This window comes from Cavia porcellus, unplaced genomic scaffold (assembly GCF_034190915.1).
Source record: "Cavia porcellus strain 051 isolate PalLab524CR breed Dunkin Hartley unplaced genomic scaffold, mCavPor4.1 scaffold_17, whole genome shotgun sequence".
Lineage (NCBI taxonomy): Eukaryota > Metazoa > Chordata > Mammalia > Rodentia > Caviidae > Cavia > Cavia porcellus.
Genome location: NW_026947500.1, coordinates 21,229,924 through 21,245,787, shown reverse-complemented (window position 1 = coordinate 21,245,787; position 15,864 = coordinate 21,229,924). Strand labels below are relative to the sequence as shown.

General features: G+C 44.6%; 1 pseudogene; it reads right to left on the bottom strand.

Annotated features, from left to right (window-relative positions):
• Positions 1-10,984: 10,984 nt before the first annotated feature.
• On the bottom strand, positions 10,985-11,656 carry LOC100728322 (serine/arginine-rich splicing factor 7-like; annotated as a pseudogene).
• Positions 11,657-15,864: the final 4,208 nt, after the last annotated feature.

Sequence of the window (15,864 nt, the reverse complement as noted above, 5' to 3'; positions counted from 1 at the left end):
AGGAAGTGACAGACGTGGTGACACATGTCAGAGAAGGCTCAGGGCCATGCTTCAAACCAAGGCACTTTCTGCTCTGACAAAACCTGTCCAGGGTCACGCAGCTCCTTATCTATTGTTGCTGAACAAACTACCACACGTGAAGCAGCTTAAGCAAAACACATGTGTGATTTCCTGGAGCCTGTGGGTCAGGAACAGACAGGTGCTGTGGGGCCAAACAGCCAGGCTTGGGTCGTGGTTGCAGCCTAGGCAGCGGCTGGGCCTCACCTGCAGCCTCAGCCGGAGAGGGACCTGCTTCCGGGCCTTTGTAGCCATCCTCAAGGGGCTGTGATTTAAGCGCTATGGAGGTGACAGCCTCAGATTCCTGCTGACTGTGGCCAAGGCTACCTCTGTTCCTGGCCTTAAACCTCTGTGCACATCTGTGGCTTCAGTGACACACACCTGTTGCTTCATGTGACTTTGAAGCCTGTCTAGGTCTCCCCTGGGGACCCAAAGTCCAGCACTCACCTTCTATCAACAATGCTATTATACTGCAATTTCATATTTTAAAGACCACATCACTGTATTCTCTGACATGTGATCTATGGCAGGGGAGCTCTGGATTTCATTGGCCTTTAAGGGAACCATCAGAAACAAGGAATTTGATAGATAGGACTCATTGTTAGAGTCACAGGGAGCACTTTTTCCCTGGTTAGCCTTTTTCTAGGCAAGAAAAGTTAGGAGGTGCGTGGAGCGCATCTACCAGAAAGCCCAACTCTGGCTGGGCGTGGAGGGACAGAAAGGTGTTGTCCTGCCTGTGACAATGAGTGTAATGTGCCATCCACCCCCAGGCAGTGAGATGTCAGCATGGTTGCAAAAATGCAAAATGCTAAAATGCAAACACTTAAGACAATGCTGTTAAAGGATTCTGTTTAACTCCGGAAGGTATTACACATGTAGAGTTGAGTTTTAAAAAACTCACAGAAGAGTACTATAGTAAGACCTCCATTACTATATAGTAAGACCCCATTTCACCACATCAACTATGGGGGGGCGCTGTTTCTGTCATGGAGTAGATATGAAAATTGTATCAAAACTATCTTATGGGCTGGATTCTGTGTAATTATCATTACCCTTTGCTTATTTGTATTTTTTAAAAATCAACAGGTATTCATTATATAAAAAACTGTGAAAGCATAAAAGAAAAATTCCTGTTTATTACACTTTGGGAATAGACCAATGAGGAGGGCCACCCAGAGGACTCCTTGAATAAAGAGCAATTATCTCCACTTTGGCCAAACCTGGCCCTGTCTCCATGTACTGATATGCAGAGCTGGCTGTGCCATTTCCTTTTCCCTTCAAGTGGCTCTAAGCAATGTAAACAGGGCTGGCTGAGGTACTGATGGGTAATTTTTGAAGCCAGGTGACAGTCACTGTTTCCTCGCCCCATGACTCCCCAAAAACATGGCTGAGCCAGGTGGGATGAAGAGCCAGGGCTCTCAACTGGGTGGAACCTTAAGATAAGAGGCTGTGACTTCCCAGGCAGAGAAGTTTGCACATCAGAACCGAAGCACTGCCCACAAAACATTAGATGCTGCCGCAGTTGTGTCATGCAGATTACTCTTTCTGTATACCCTTCCCTCTGCGTGTTGCAGAGACAATCTCAGGCCACCTGTCTAGCCCAGCTCGTAGCATTCACATATTTCCTGCCTTTCTCACAGTCACTCATCCTCAAGCCACTTTCTTCTTCAGGAGTTAATAAACCCCGGGTTGGGCCCTGAGTTGAGGCCTTTGTTCTGATGAGCCTTCATCATGGCTGGACTTAGGACCTCCCCCCATAACTATAATTATGTCTTAGTGTCTTTATTCTCACGTGTGTTGCACTGGAAGTGGTAGATTGGAATTAGCTTATTGGAGTTCCAATAACTTTTCCATAGAATTGCAAATATAAACTTTCCAGATCAAAATGAGGACTAGGAAAGGCTCTCTATGGACATGAAGCTCCATGTACCACAGCTGCAGCGTGCTTGTCATAGTGTGCTCTCTGCACCTTATGAAGAAGGGACTTACTCTAGCTCACTCTCGGATTCCCTTTGACTCGCCTGCTCATTACAAATATGCACCACTAAAGGACTGCAAACCAGGACTGGCCCTGACCCTCAGCAGAGAAGGCTGATGTACCCAGTGTAGCTTCTCTGGATACCCCAGGCCAGCCTGAATCAGACCCGTGCATGACCACATTCTCCACAGCTCTTATCGTTGTCCTTCAAGCGTTGCCTTATGTCTGAGGACAAGGCCTCCAGTCACACAGCTGCAATCATATAGCTGGTCATATAGCTGCAATCTGGCATGGATCTCTGCCTTAGGTTTCACTTCCTATTTGCAAAACAGTTCTGTTTTCTAGACTAGGAAATAAAGAGGCCCTTCTGGGTGTCACTAGGTGCTCCTCCTGCCCCCCCCCATCCTATCTTGGCCTACATGAGCAAGATTAACCTATGCTTACCACCAGGGCATCCAGTCCCCACACAGCTCCTGAGGGAATTTGGTTCTACATCCTTTCCACCTGAGCTCTGTGAACAACCCTCTTCCGGGTGGAGATCAGACTTGGGGGAGGGTCTCCCCTCATCACTCTTCTCCCTTAAAGCCAGCAGTCTTTCCCCTTTCTCAGTTGGCTCTCTAGTTCTGGGGTGCATTATGTCCTGAAGCAAGTCTGTAAAATTAGCATTTTGGGAAACGCTTTCGTTTAAAGGAAGGGTTAGAAGGCACAGCACCAAGGATGGCAAGTGGTCTCACTTCCCTGCCTCTCGCTCCAACCTCCCTTTAAAATAGAAGGCCAGAGACTCAGATAAAGGCTCTCCTGGGGTACATACTCTTTTTCTTCCAAATATTACTGAATGTTTCTGGAATCTCTTTGCCATGCCTCCCTCGGCTCTGTTATACCTGGGATCAACTTTGGAATTCTCACACCAGAGACAGAAACATCCTGTAGACTCCAAGACCCATCTCTGCCCTCTGCCAGAATCTAGCACTGCTCTAGGTGGCCACAAGGCACTCCCGTGGTCAAACAGAAACATTCCTCAGCTGTACGGCGGCCAAGACAAAGACCACAGAAAGTGGTCTACAAAGAAGAAACATGGGACATGGGCAGAGAGAGACAGGGCTAGTACTCCAGGAATGGCACTTGAAAGCCATCTGACCACACTGAAGGGTGGGCCAGTTATGTAACAGCAGTCAGGATAGTGTGGTCTTACCATTGGAGGAATTTAACCGTCCTGTCAATAGGATGGACAGAATGGGGAGTCCAAGAACACCCATGCATCTACTCTCAATGATTTTGGACAGGAGTGGTGAAGCAGTTTGATGGGGAAAAATACTGTCTTTCAACAAGTAGTGCGAAGATACAGAGAGAGACACATGCAAGAGCACCTAGACCACATGGAAAGAATTAGCAGAGGTCTGAGGTGTGGTCAGGGAACGGGTGTGGACTTAGTGTCTGTAAGGCCCTGGCTTCTGTCTCTAGCACACAAACACCAAAAAGACCTGCTCAAAATTAATAAAAAACCTAAATGTAAGCCCTAAAACTAAAAAGCTTATGGAAGAAAACAAAGGAGTAAATCTTCATGACACAGGATTTGGCAGCAAGGTTATATAGTTCGAGTATCCCTTACCTGAAATCCTTCAGACTAGAAGTATTTCTGATTTCAAAGCTCTTCCGATTTGGGGAATATGAATAGTGGAGATGGACTAAGTCTGCATATGGAATTTATGTTTCATACACACCTCTGTACTTCCAGAGGGCGGCATATTGGTGCATCTGCCTTTTTGACTACACAAGAAGTCAGGTGTGAAATTTTCCACTTGTGGTGTCCTATCAGTTCTCAAAAAGTTCTGAATTTTGGAGCACTTTGGATTTCATATTTTTACACTAGGGATACTCAGCTGTTTCAGTTACTTTTCTCATTGCTGAAATAAAATACCCAACACCCCAAATTAAAGGAGGAGAAGTTTATTTAGCTCGCAGTTTGTAGATATTTCAGTCCACAGTTGGCTGGCTCCAAGGCAGGGAGGGTGGCCTGGTAGAGGGCGTCACAGAGGAGCAACAGGTCACAGCAAGCAGAAGGCAGCACAGCAGTGAAGTAGCAAGCAGCCAGTGAGAGCAGAGACCCTCTTTCTGCCCCTTATAGACCGTCCAGGCTACCCGCCCTAATACTCCATCCAAACTGCCTGCCCTAAGCGGAGTTGTAGAGGGCACCCAAATGAATCAATGTACTAACATAGTAATCACATACCCTCGATCCCAGCATCACACACTCTAGATCCTCAGAAAAGCCCCACCTGTGACCATATGCAGCTGAGGGAATGGCTAGCCACAGCCATAACATCAACCTGTAGTCTGTATTTTAGGTATAACACTTAAAATCATAAGCAACAAAAGAAAAAACAAGACACCATCAAAATTAAAAATATTTGTGTTGCCGAGATTACCATTAAAAAAGTGAAAAGATAATCCTCAGAAAGGATGAAAATATTAGCGGGTCACATACCTGATGAGGGACTTGTGTTAAGAAGATAACATATTATTACAATTTAAAAATAAAAATCCAAATAATTTAGTTTTAAAATGAACAAAGAATCTAAGTAGATGTTTTTTCCAAAGAAAATAAACAAATGGCCAATGGCATATAAAAAAAAATGCTTGACATTGTAGACATCAAGGAAATGTGAATCAGAAGTGCTTACTTCACACCCATAGGATGGCTAGAGTCAAGTCAGATGATAACAACTGTAGAAAAGACGGTGGAAAAATTAGAGCCTTCCTGTACTGCTGTGAGAATGCAAAATGGTACCCACGTAGAAAAATAGCCTAGCAGTTTCTCTGAGGGCTAAACACAGTGTTGCTGTGTGACCAGAAATTCTACACCAAGGTGAAGGCTGGAAAGAAATGGAAACAAGAGTTCCCACAAACTTCTGGGCGCAAATATTCAGAGCAGCATTAATTATAATGGTCAAAAAGTCAAAAGTTGATCAATGGATGAGAGATATACAAAACATGTCTATCAATACAATGAAATATTATTCATCGATAAAAAGGAGTGATAGGAGCAAGAAAGATTTGAGGCTGATAAAAGAAAAAGAGATGACCAGGACAGGCTGTGACACTGGAACTGATTTCATAAACTGGAAAGGACCCCTTCTCACGCTGGGCGTGATGGGTCATTGCAAGTCTGCCAGTGGGAAAGACCACTACCCAGCACCAAAAGTCCCAGCTCCTGGGTTCCAGGAAGTCTGGGTTCAGCTACCCTGCCCGCCCATTCCAGGGAACCCAAGTGCATCTGTGCCACCACCTGAGGAGCCTGACCATGCTGTCTCTATCCCCAGGCTCTCCAAGGCCGCAACTCATCAAACCAATGCCTGGCAACCACCTGGAGCACCTGCTCCCTCTTAAAGATGGTTGCTCTCACCCGGCTTCCTGCTGACTCTCTTTTTGGACTCAGCCTTTGCCCACCTTAGTGAATTAAACAGCTTTATTGCTCACACAAAAAGCCTGCCCAGGTGGTCTCCTTGCTCTATGTGTCTCTGATGCACCCCTCATTACAACACCATCTGGAATCCCTTGACGATATGCTAAGTGTAAAAAGCCAGGCCCAAACGATTGCCTCCAATGTGATTCTATCTAAAACATAGAGAGGAGGCCAATGTAAGGGACAGGCGGTGGAGCAGTGGCGGCCAGGGCTGGGTGGGGCAAGGGGCAGGCAGGGCAATGGCTGCAGGCACAGCATCTCCTTAGGGATGATGAAAGCATTCTGAAGTTTACTGTGGTCGTGGTTGCCCAACTCAGTGAATTTTGGAATAAAAACCACTGAGCTGTGTGCTTTAGATGTGTGAATTTTATGGTATTCAATTAAAGCTATTCCAAAATGAAAAACATTAAAATTCAACAAAAAAAATTGCCACCCGCAGGCTGCTTTCTCTAGCATTGATGTTATAATATTAAATTAGCAGAGCAACCTTCTTTCACAATGTATTACCACAAGAACTGTGACACAGGCCTGAATTTTAGCCAAGAGACACTCCCGTCCCCGGCTGAAACCGTCACTGTCTGGATTTTCCACTGACCCGAAAGCTGAATCCAGGTGGGTGAATGATGACAAAGTAAATGTGTTCTTACAGTTTATGAGAGTAGCACAAAGATCTCCAGTGTAAGTTTCACAAGGGTGACCAGTTAGCATTTTACCACCTTGCTCTCTCTCTTTCTCATATATGTCGATATACAGAGAACAACGATAGCCAGGAATGAGACAGAGATAGGTAGGGAAATAGATAGACTGGTAGATAGATAGATAGATAGATAGATAGATAGATAGATAGATATAGATATAGATATAGAGACAGATATAGAGAACAACCAAAGAGAGAAAGAGGCTATATGATACATGGTCTTTGTGTCTGGTTCTTTCATTTAGTACACTGTCGTTAAGGTTCATCTATGGTAGCACACATTAGAACTTCTTCCTATACATAAATGAGCCAAAGATGACTTCTTAGCATCAGCCTGTCCATAGTTCATTTCCTTACTACAGCAAAAGCATCTTGGTACCAAACTCAAAACCATACACCTCCATTTGTTTTAAGCACAGCCTCAACGAGATTTTTAGTCAAGCGTAGGGCTTACCTACTTCACATACACCTTGGAAGGTGGTAGATAGATGACAGACAGAGAGAGAGGGAGAGAGAGACAGAGACAGGGAGACAAAGAGACAGAGAGACAGAGAGGATGAATGGATGGATGGATGGAGGGAGGGGCAAACAGACAGATAGATGATGGATGGATGGATAAATAGATAATGGACAGATAGATGGATGGATAGATGGAGGGACATAAAGACAAACAGAGAGGTCAGTATCTCTAGAAATTTTTTGAATTAGCTGGATGTCCTACACTCTTGAATCCTGAAGTATGCATTTTGGCCAAAAAAAAAAAAAACCTCTTACATATTATCAAATTCAGGGGTTTTTACATTGATACATTACTAATACTTAATATGACATGGACTTCTAACTGTAATTCTGATAATACCATTTACACCTCTGCCCGTAGCCAAGATCCCATCCATACCCACACAGTACTTTTGGTTGTTGGTTTTGTTAGGGGCTTTGCATCTCGAATTTGTCCTCAGCAACATCTGTCTTAGGTAACATCATTTATTAAGAGCTCAGAAATCTGATTGTTCAGTAAAATGTCCTCAGTTTGGTAAGGCATGTAGGGTGTTTTTGTGGAGAGATTCAGGTTTTGCATTTTTAGAAAGTGTTGCCTAGCTCCAGTACTGGCCACACCAGAAAGGGGTAGGCAGATGGTCCTGGTTACCTGGTGGTCCCTAAAGGAAAGCATGACACAGAGTAAGTAATGGTCACAGAGGAGGCACCAACATCTACTGCAGAGGAGAGGACAAAGGTATGGTGGTGGCTGAGACCTGAGTGAGGTCACTGCTGGAAACTGGAAGGGGCAGGGAGGGGATGCCACTTTGAGATGCCGGAGGGAGCTACTCACTTTAGCATCTTGCTGATTCTTGTCTAGATCTGTTATTATCACAGCTAAGCATGGGGAGGCACACCCATAATCCCAGAACTCTGGGAGGCTGATGCAGGAAGATCCCAAATTCAATCCTACCCTGGGCAACGCAGCAATTTAGGAATTTAGTGAAAACCTGCCTCAAAATAAAAAGAAAAATACTTTTAAAGGGTTGGGGGTTGTAACTCAGTGGGAAGGTCCTGGGTTCAATTTCTGGTACTTAAAAAGGCATTTCTGCTACGGATCCACAGGGTGATTATCTAATTCTACTTCACCATAAATCTAGAATTTGTCTTTAAGAAAATACAATCTCTTCTGTATATTTGTTTGCTTATTTATTTATTCATTTCTAATCACAGAAATTCACAGATTATTTTATTTGAAAGGTGATCCGTGGCTATCATGGTTTATTGTAAGAAAGCTGTTTATTATATAAACCTTTCTAAATCTCCCGATTTCCACCACCCACCATCTAAAACACCCAAACCAGTCCACTCCGTTCTGCTAGGGGTCAACAGAACGGGGGAAAGTCTCCTGAGAGCCGCTGCTGAGGATGGTTGGTCTATGTGTGTGCAGCGCTGGGGATCGAACTCAGGGCCTTGAGAGTGCTCACAGTTTATGGCTGAGCCGCACCACCCCTCCAGAGACTCAGGTGCAAGTTTGGCAGGAATTTTGGACCCTTGACTTCTTTTTCTCTAATGTACACTTAGTCTGTCTCTATTTTGCTTCTTCGCTTCCAAGATGAATTTTTCTGGCATCTGTGGGGAAATGTAACCCTGCAAAGAGATAGCTCTCCAGTAGCTACCTTGTTTTATCGAGCTTGCTGGGCCTCCGTGGCCTCAGCGGGGCTAAGCCGGCACTTCCCAAAGTAAACAGGGCCCACACAGAGCCCCTTCGGGCCCTGCGTGCACAGCTCAATGAGCTTGGGTATTCATCTCTTCAGGAAAATATCTGCGCACAGCTGCCGGCCTCCCTCTAGCCACCCCTGTGCTTGTGTTTTAAATATGAGCTGAACGCAAAGCAGTTTCCATTTATAAAAATTCTTTCACCAAATGCTCTTTCCAATAACAATATTCCCATGTGTGCCTCTTGCTTCTGATATTTTTCTTATAATTTAATCTGCTAAAACAGAGTCCTCCTGTCCTTTGGCTTTTTAGTGTCCACAAATGATCCTGCCCCCACCCTGCGGTTTCGAGACCTCCTGCTCTGGCAGGGGAACCCAGAAAGATTAGGCCGCCTGCTTCACATTCCCGGGAGCTTATCTTACCCCATGACGGCAGCCTGTGCAGTGCGCGGGGCCAGATGTGCAGCTGCAGAGGCGGCAGGCTAGACCCGGGATCGCCCAGCCAACTTCAGCAGTCAGTTCTGCCTGCTTTCTCGCCACCAGCTTCCACCTCTGGAAAAAGGTTCCCACTTTCTGTCTCCAACATTGAATCACATTTCACAATCCGGCACTGGGCTCTACCTGTGCCAATCCGATGAGGTAGGACCCTGATGGGGGATTGCTGGGAGCTTCGGGGGTGTTCCAAAGTGCTGCTAAGGATGAGAAGCACCTCCCTGAAAGACACCTCCACCAGGATGCAAGGTACTGGAGAAGGGAAGGAGCCGAATAAGACTTGCTAACCCTGGGGATATAGTCAGTGGCACAGAGCCTGCCCGGCAAGCATGAGGTGGTGAGTTCAATTCCTGCTACAAAAAAAAAGAAGACAAGCCAATGATGACTTAAGAGAACTTAGCCTCGTGTGGAATTTGACTGGTGGGGCAGATTTCTCCACCCTGCAGATATTTTCTTTGTACTACATGGAGATTTAAGTCAAGTCAAATGGGCTTATGACTAGAATTGTGTATCACTCACTTCCAAAGGGTGGTCCCTTCCCTACTTAGACATGAACCCATACCAGGGTACCCTGCTTGGATCATCAGGAAATGCCTTTCATTCACTAAACTGTACAGTGCCATCCAGAGTCATAAACACTTTATGTTTTAATTTCTTTGTCAACATTGCTTTCTTTCTAGTGTAAAGAAAACAGCATAAACATGTACTACACACATACTGTGATGGTTTGGATCTTCAATGTCCTTATCTGATGGTGGTGCTGGGAGGTGGTGGCAAGTTTAGGAGCTGGGGCCTAGTGGGAGGGAGCTAGGGCACTGGGAACACGTGCCTATGAAGGCATCCCGGGATCCCTCCCTGCTCTCTGCACACTCTCTGTGCTTCCCAGATGCCTGGAGGGGAGTGACTTTGCTTTCCCACGTTCTCCCCATGATAATATTTTGCTTCACTATAAGCCCAAAGCAATAGGGCAGATCTACCAAGAGCTCAAACTCTGGGCCAAAATAAATCTTCACTCCCTTTAAGTTGAATTTTTTTAGGTATATACAGCATATCTGTAATATGCTGTATACACACATAATACACACATCTTAGTTACTTTTTTCTCATTGCTGGAGCAAAATACCTAACACCCAAGTTAAAGGAGAAAAGGTTTATTTAGCTCACAGTTTGTAGAGGTTTTAGTCCATACTCAGCTGACTCCAAAGCAGAGTGGCACATGGCAGGGGGTAACAGTTCAAGGCAGCAAAAAACAACAAATGCAGTAAGAACAAAAAGGGAGGAGAGAGAAGACTCTGTCATTTCTATTGTATGTAGGCTACCTACCCTCGGGTGGCTGTAGCACTGACACCCATCAGCAGTGGACCACGAATCAATCACAGATTCTAGAAGCCTGCCCCCATGACTGCATGACACTTTGCAGGGGAATCCAAACACAAACCATAACAACATGTATACATACATATGTACAGGTAAATATGTAAATTTACATATACATGCTATATATCTACATATATGTAAGTACAACATACACACACATACAAAACTCCAGAATGACGTTGGGTTTACACGGAACTTGGAATGGAAACCTTGTACAGTTGGCATTCTTCCAGAAGCAACAAGAATTCTTAGTGGGATTGGTAGAGTCCTTATGTCACAGAAAACCATAGAATGGTGGGCTGAATGAAGGAAAATCATTTGCATTTTTCCAGTGACCAGAAAGTCTTTTTTTAAGGAGGTATATTTTTTGTTTTGTTTTTTTGTACCAGGGATCCAACTCATGACCTCACACTTTCCAGGCAGGTGCTTATGCCATTGAGTTAAATCCCCGGCCCAAGCAGAAAGTCTTTTTTATGATAGTATAACTTACTGATTTTTTTAATCAGAAACACTTTATTTAAATGTGTCAAATAAAACCCCACATTTTCAAATCATAAGATGTTAGTACATTCAACAAAAATTTATATTATTTTACTGCCATGAAATTATAGTCATATTCCAGATCCATTTTGATTAGATGGTTGAAATATCCTCTCTAAGTTACACTTCGCAGACATCACAAATCCCTAAAAATCACAGAAACAAAATAATTTTTCCCTAAAGGATTAACTTGAGGACTTCAGGCCATTCTTCCAGAACTTGCACTTGCATGGACTTCTTTTTAGAGATAGAGATCTAGACTTTGACCAGGTGCTTGGTTGTGAAAGAGACCTAGATCTTGACGTTGACCTGGATTAGGATCTCGATCCTTTTTATAGAACTAGCCCTACGTCTTCTGAGGGAACCTGATATTGATTTACAAAGAGACACAGACCTTTGATCATAGAGGAGACGCTGATCTTGGCTTCCATCCTTGGCTCCTGCTGTGTGATTCAGAGCATTGCCTTCCTCTGGATACAGAATGTGGTGGACCATGACCTGCTTCTCCGGCTATAGTGATGATGATCATAAGCATAATGTCCCTTTTGCCACACTTATATCATTGGGATCAAAGGCGTGCCGGGAAGGTGATCTATCAAAGCGAGACCTCCGAGGCATGCATGTTGATAATTCTACCGTCATTTGGAAACCACAAATCACCTTTTCATCCAGTCCTTGTACTACATCTTCAGCATCTCTAGGATCTTCACAAAGGCAAATCCTGGGGGATTTCTTGCAATCCATACAGATCTTAAGGAACCATAATAACTGAAAGTCCTCTCTAACTCTCCTTTGCCAGCACCAGTTCCCGGGTTACCAAATACACCTTCTCTTCTCCTCTCTACCACCCAAAACATGACCTGTTGCCTGGCCCATGTGCTGTGCTCTTTAGCTTGCTGGGCTCAGGGCTCCAGTGCTTTAGAAGTGACCATTCGCCCTTCCCTGCCAATGGTCCCCGTACTGAATTTGAAGATGATGTAATTGGGAGCAGAAGCTCAGCTCTCAAATGCAAGGACAAGGGAGGAGGGAAAAGAAGAGGGAGGAGGGCACTGGCTCTCCCAGGCACAATCACACCATGCAGCCATGAAGGTTTGAAGGAATTCTCTTCTAGTAAGTTCCCTAAGCGCATAGCCTCCTCGGTCATCTGTTCTCCTGTCCAGCAAATCCCCAGCAGCTAACCAAGTGCTCATTCAATATCAGCTGGAAAAATGGATAAACTCAATACTTAAAAATTTTCAGAGCAAAATGTATGAACTTGGTTTTAAATGTGTATTTCAAAACATTATTAGCGTTATACTACCCACCCTACCTCATGACTCACGCTTCTCCTTTGATAAGTCCTCCAGCCAATTTAACTGACCATTTTCTTCTCTGATTCTTTTTTTCTAAAGAGCTCCTATGTTAAAATCATTGAAATACCTTGATTGATAAAGGAAAAATAATTTAAAAGGAGAGTAAGTATGAAGTGCCTTATTCTGTATTCTAATATTAATGGGCATGGCTATTTTTTAAAGTATGAACTTCTCCATAAAACAGTTGTCCAATTGGCTACTTCCTTCCTATAAAGTGGATATTGCGAGGAGACAGGGAAGCCATTCACACATGTATTTATGGAGGAAAGATATTTTAAATATGTTTCAAGCAATAACAATGTAAAAATACTCAGGAGACTTGTGATGTGGAGCCAGAAGGAGTCTATGAGGTGAGGTTATGTCTGCCCCAGTCCCCTTTGACGCACTGAGGAATATTGCAAATATGGAACAAACCAATAATCAGGAAAGGTAGAAAAGCAGGAGGGGTCTTTATCCTCTACGGCATTGGTCGGCCCTGCCTTTTGAAGGAAGGCAAACTATGCATCTAAGTAAGAAATGGTTTAGCGTTTTAAGGCAGTAGAGATTTGGACTAGTAGAGAAGTTGTAAATTGTTTTGAGTCCTAATATTTCATAGCACCATAGGAACACCAAAGATTTTGTACCTTAATTAACTAAACCAATTATTCTTTAGTGCATTCTAATAAAGCTTTTTAGCCTCTTGAGAAAACTCAAGCAGTCCATTACTGAGAGATCGCTAGGTCTGACCTCCTGTGTACACCTCAGGACTGAAACTCCACAGCCAGAACTGCAGAGGCCTGGACTCTTGGGTGGAAATGTTTTGGTCTGGAAATGTGCTGTCCATGCTCACACATCTGCTTAGGCCACATATTTGCAAATAAGACATGTTTATCAATTTGTGAATGGGCTGTCTGGTTCCTGGAGAACATACTAGGTCCTGTACCTTTGGGCTATGGCATCCGGTGGGATTTAGATTTGCTGAATTCACCATTCCTTAACTGGCTTTGTCTTTCACATCCCAAACATTGGCCTACCCTGTTACCTCTGCCTGGAATTTCCTCCCTTCACTTCCCCCTGTGAAAACAGCCTTCTTTCAAAAGTTGGTGTCATCTACTATGAAGCCTTCCTTGATCCCACAAACGTATTTCATTTCTCCTCTCCACACGCAGTCCCATATTGTAGCTAAGTGCTTCCTCTCATGTATTATTCAGTATTGTCAAGTGCATATGAAGAATTATCTCTTACCTTCCTACAGATCTGCCCCTATCTCAAGGCTGTGAATGCCTTTGGGACACAGATTGAGTTTCATTTATCTCAGGGTGTCTCATGCTTAGATCAGTACCTCTTCAGTTGCTGATGTAGGAATAATCCAGGAGAAAAATATGAGCAAAGACAAGTTCCAACAAACCAAGAAAGAAGATGGAGAACCCAGGAAACAATGCCTCCAACCGACAAAGGCAGAGGTTGTGTGACCGACTCTGGAGAGAAGGTCCTAGGGGAAACAGAAAGAAAGGAGGAAAGAAAGAAAGTACCCGGCATGATAGAGACTCAGAAAGCTGGGGCGAGAGGAGGGGGAAATTTACAATAGTAATAGATAGTGTGGAGGGAAAAAGGCTGGTCAAAAATCTAGGAAAAACCAAAAGCTTTAGATTAAAAGAAACTTTCACGTTTGGAGCCAGAGTAAACATTATTCACATAGCTATAAATATAGAAATTTAGATTATTAACTAAGAAGGGCGGTATATCTGTCTGAGGACAGGATTGGAGAAAAGATATGTAATCAGTTTAGGAGGAATAAAACCTGAGCCTACATTGTCAGTAAGACAAATGGAAAAGGTCAGGATACACACAAGGCGTTCCCTTTTCCTTTCTCTTGCCTCTCTTACTAGCTAGGAGGGCTCCTTGGGTTTTTGTTTGTGTGTTTGTTTGCTTGCTTTGCTTTTGTTTTGTTTTTGTTCTCTGGATCTATAATTGTTGAAGACCCAAAATTCCTCTGTCGTTCTGCTTCATATGTCCAGATTCCCTTATGTGAGAGGTCAGCAAATCCTTATTTTGTTTAAGCAGCTTTTGCTGAATCTCTGTACTGGTGCCTAACTCAGTTCCTAACTGATACAGGGCATGAAGTGAATTACCTAAAGATAGGGAGCTAAGAATCCGCAGAAACACTGCCTGCCCCAGCTGTGATAGACACCTGGGACTCACAGAGCCGTGTGTGGGGAGGTGGGGCACCCTGTTGGCCCCACGTGGGCCACACGTCCAGGGAGCAGGTTGGAATAACCAGGATGAATCAAGGGGGCACATCCTCATCACAGGGGCTTTGCCTGGTTCTTAATGGGAAGCATCTGTCTAGTCACTGATTTTAACAGCGCTTGGAATGATGGAATCTTTGTCTGGGTAAACCAGATGGGAGGCCGCTGGTCAACCTCCAGGGCTTGTGCTCTTCCTAACTCCGCTGTCCTCTCCTGCTGCCCCGTGCCCACTGAGCCATTTCCGCCATGCAGAGTAGGGAAGCTATACATGGTTGTCCAAATTATGGATTAAGGTAGTCATTGATTTTTGTACTTGAGTAGACATGTCTTAGTCTAAATCACAGAAAGCCCCTATAGAGACCAGAGGCTCCCTATCTCTCATTGCCCTTAAAATAAAGTTCACAGTACCTGCCCAGATGACCATGGCATTCATGGTCTGTCTCCCCATGTCACTGAACTCCTGCTGTCTTCCCCCTGCTCACAGCACTCTAACCAAGGGGCTCTTCTTCCTCTTCTCACATTAATTAAACCTATTTTCACCTCGGAACTTTTCTGTCTACCTCAGTAGAGAGGGTTCTTTCATTGGGTCCTTTCTCAGATTTCATATTCTAAAGCCCACCCCCTGTGACTCTGCCCCATATTATCTTCCCCTGAACATCATCCTGGAACCCACTTTGCTCTCCTCATGATGCTTATCACAGCCTGACATTTTCTGGTTCGTTGACTTGTGTAGTGTCTGCCTTACCCACTGGCCTCTAAGCTCCAGGTGGAGGGGCTGCAACTGGGCTGGGTTGCGCTGTCAGCAAGGAAATCTCCAAGACAAGTATAAGGGTTGATAGTGAGCACACTCAGGAGAGATGCCCTGGGAGGGGAAGGGAGACAAGGATACAGCAGGAAAGGGGAGGAAAGGAAGTAGAACTGGGAAGAAGGAGGAGCCAGCTCATAGTGCAGCTCAGGGGAAACCTCAGCAAGCCCAGGACAGTCCTGTAGGTGGGCTCTCTCTGCACAGGTGTCCTGAACCAGGACACACGGGCTATACCCTTGCTGCTTTCATTAGCCAGTGTCTGGATGTGGGATCCTCTGTAGATGGACCATGATCTTGAGAGATGCAGCACTTCCTGGAAGAGGCTGAGCATAGGGCATTCCCCGGGGATTCATCCCATCAGGGGGACAGGAGCAGTACTTTCCCACAGCCGTCACCTCTGTCTTATCTACCGTTCCGTCTCAGCTGCCTACAACAGCAGCCAGCCCATGGAAGGTGCTCAGTACATTTTTGATGGACAGATGAACAAGTCCCATGCAGGCTCTGGTGACATCATGTTCATCCTGTCCCCAAATGCCCATTGCATATTACCATTCCAAGTCATTGTGCTCCAGTCTAATCTTTAACCCCTAAAGAATGGGACATTTCATTAATCTTGGGGCAGATAAACAGACAGGGACAGCTCTTCACAGCTCTAAGTGCTTTATGCCAAAACAGAATCT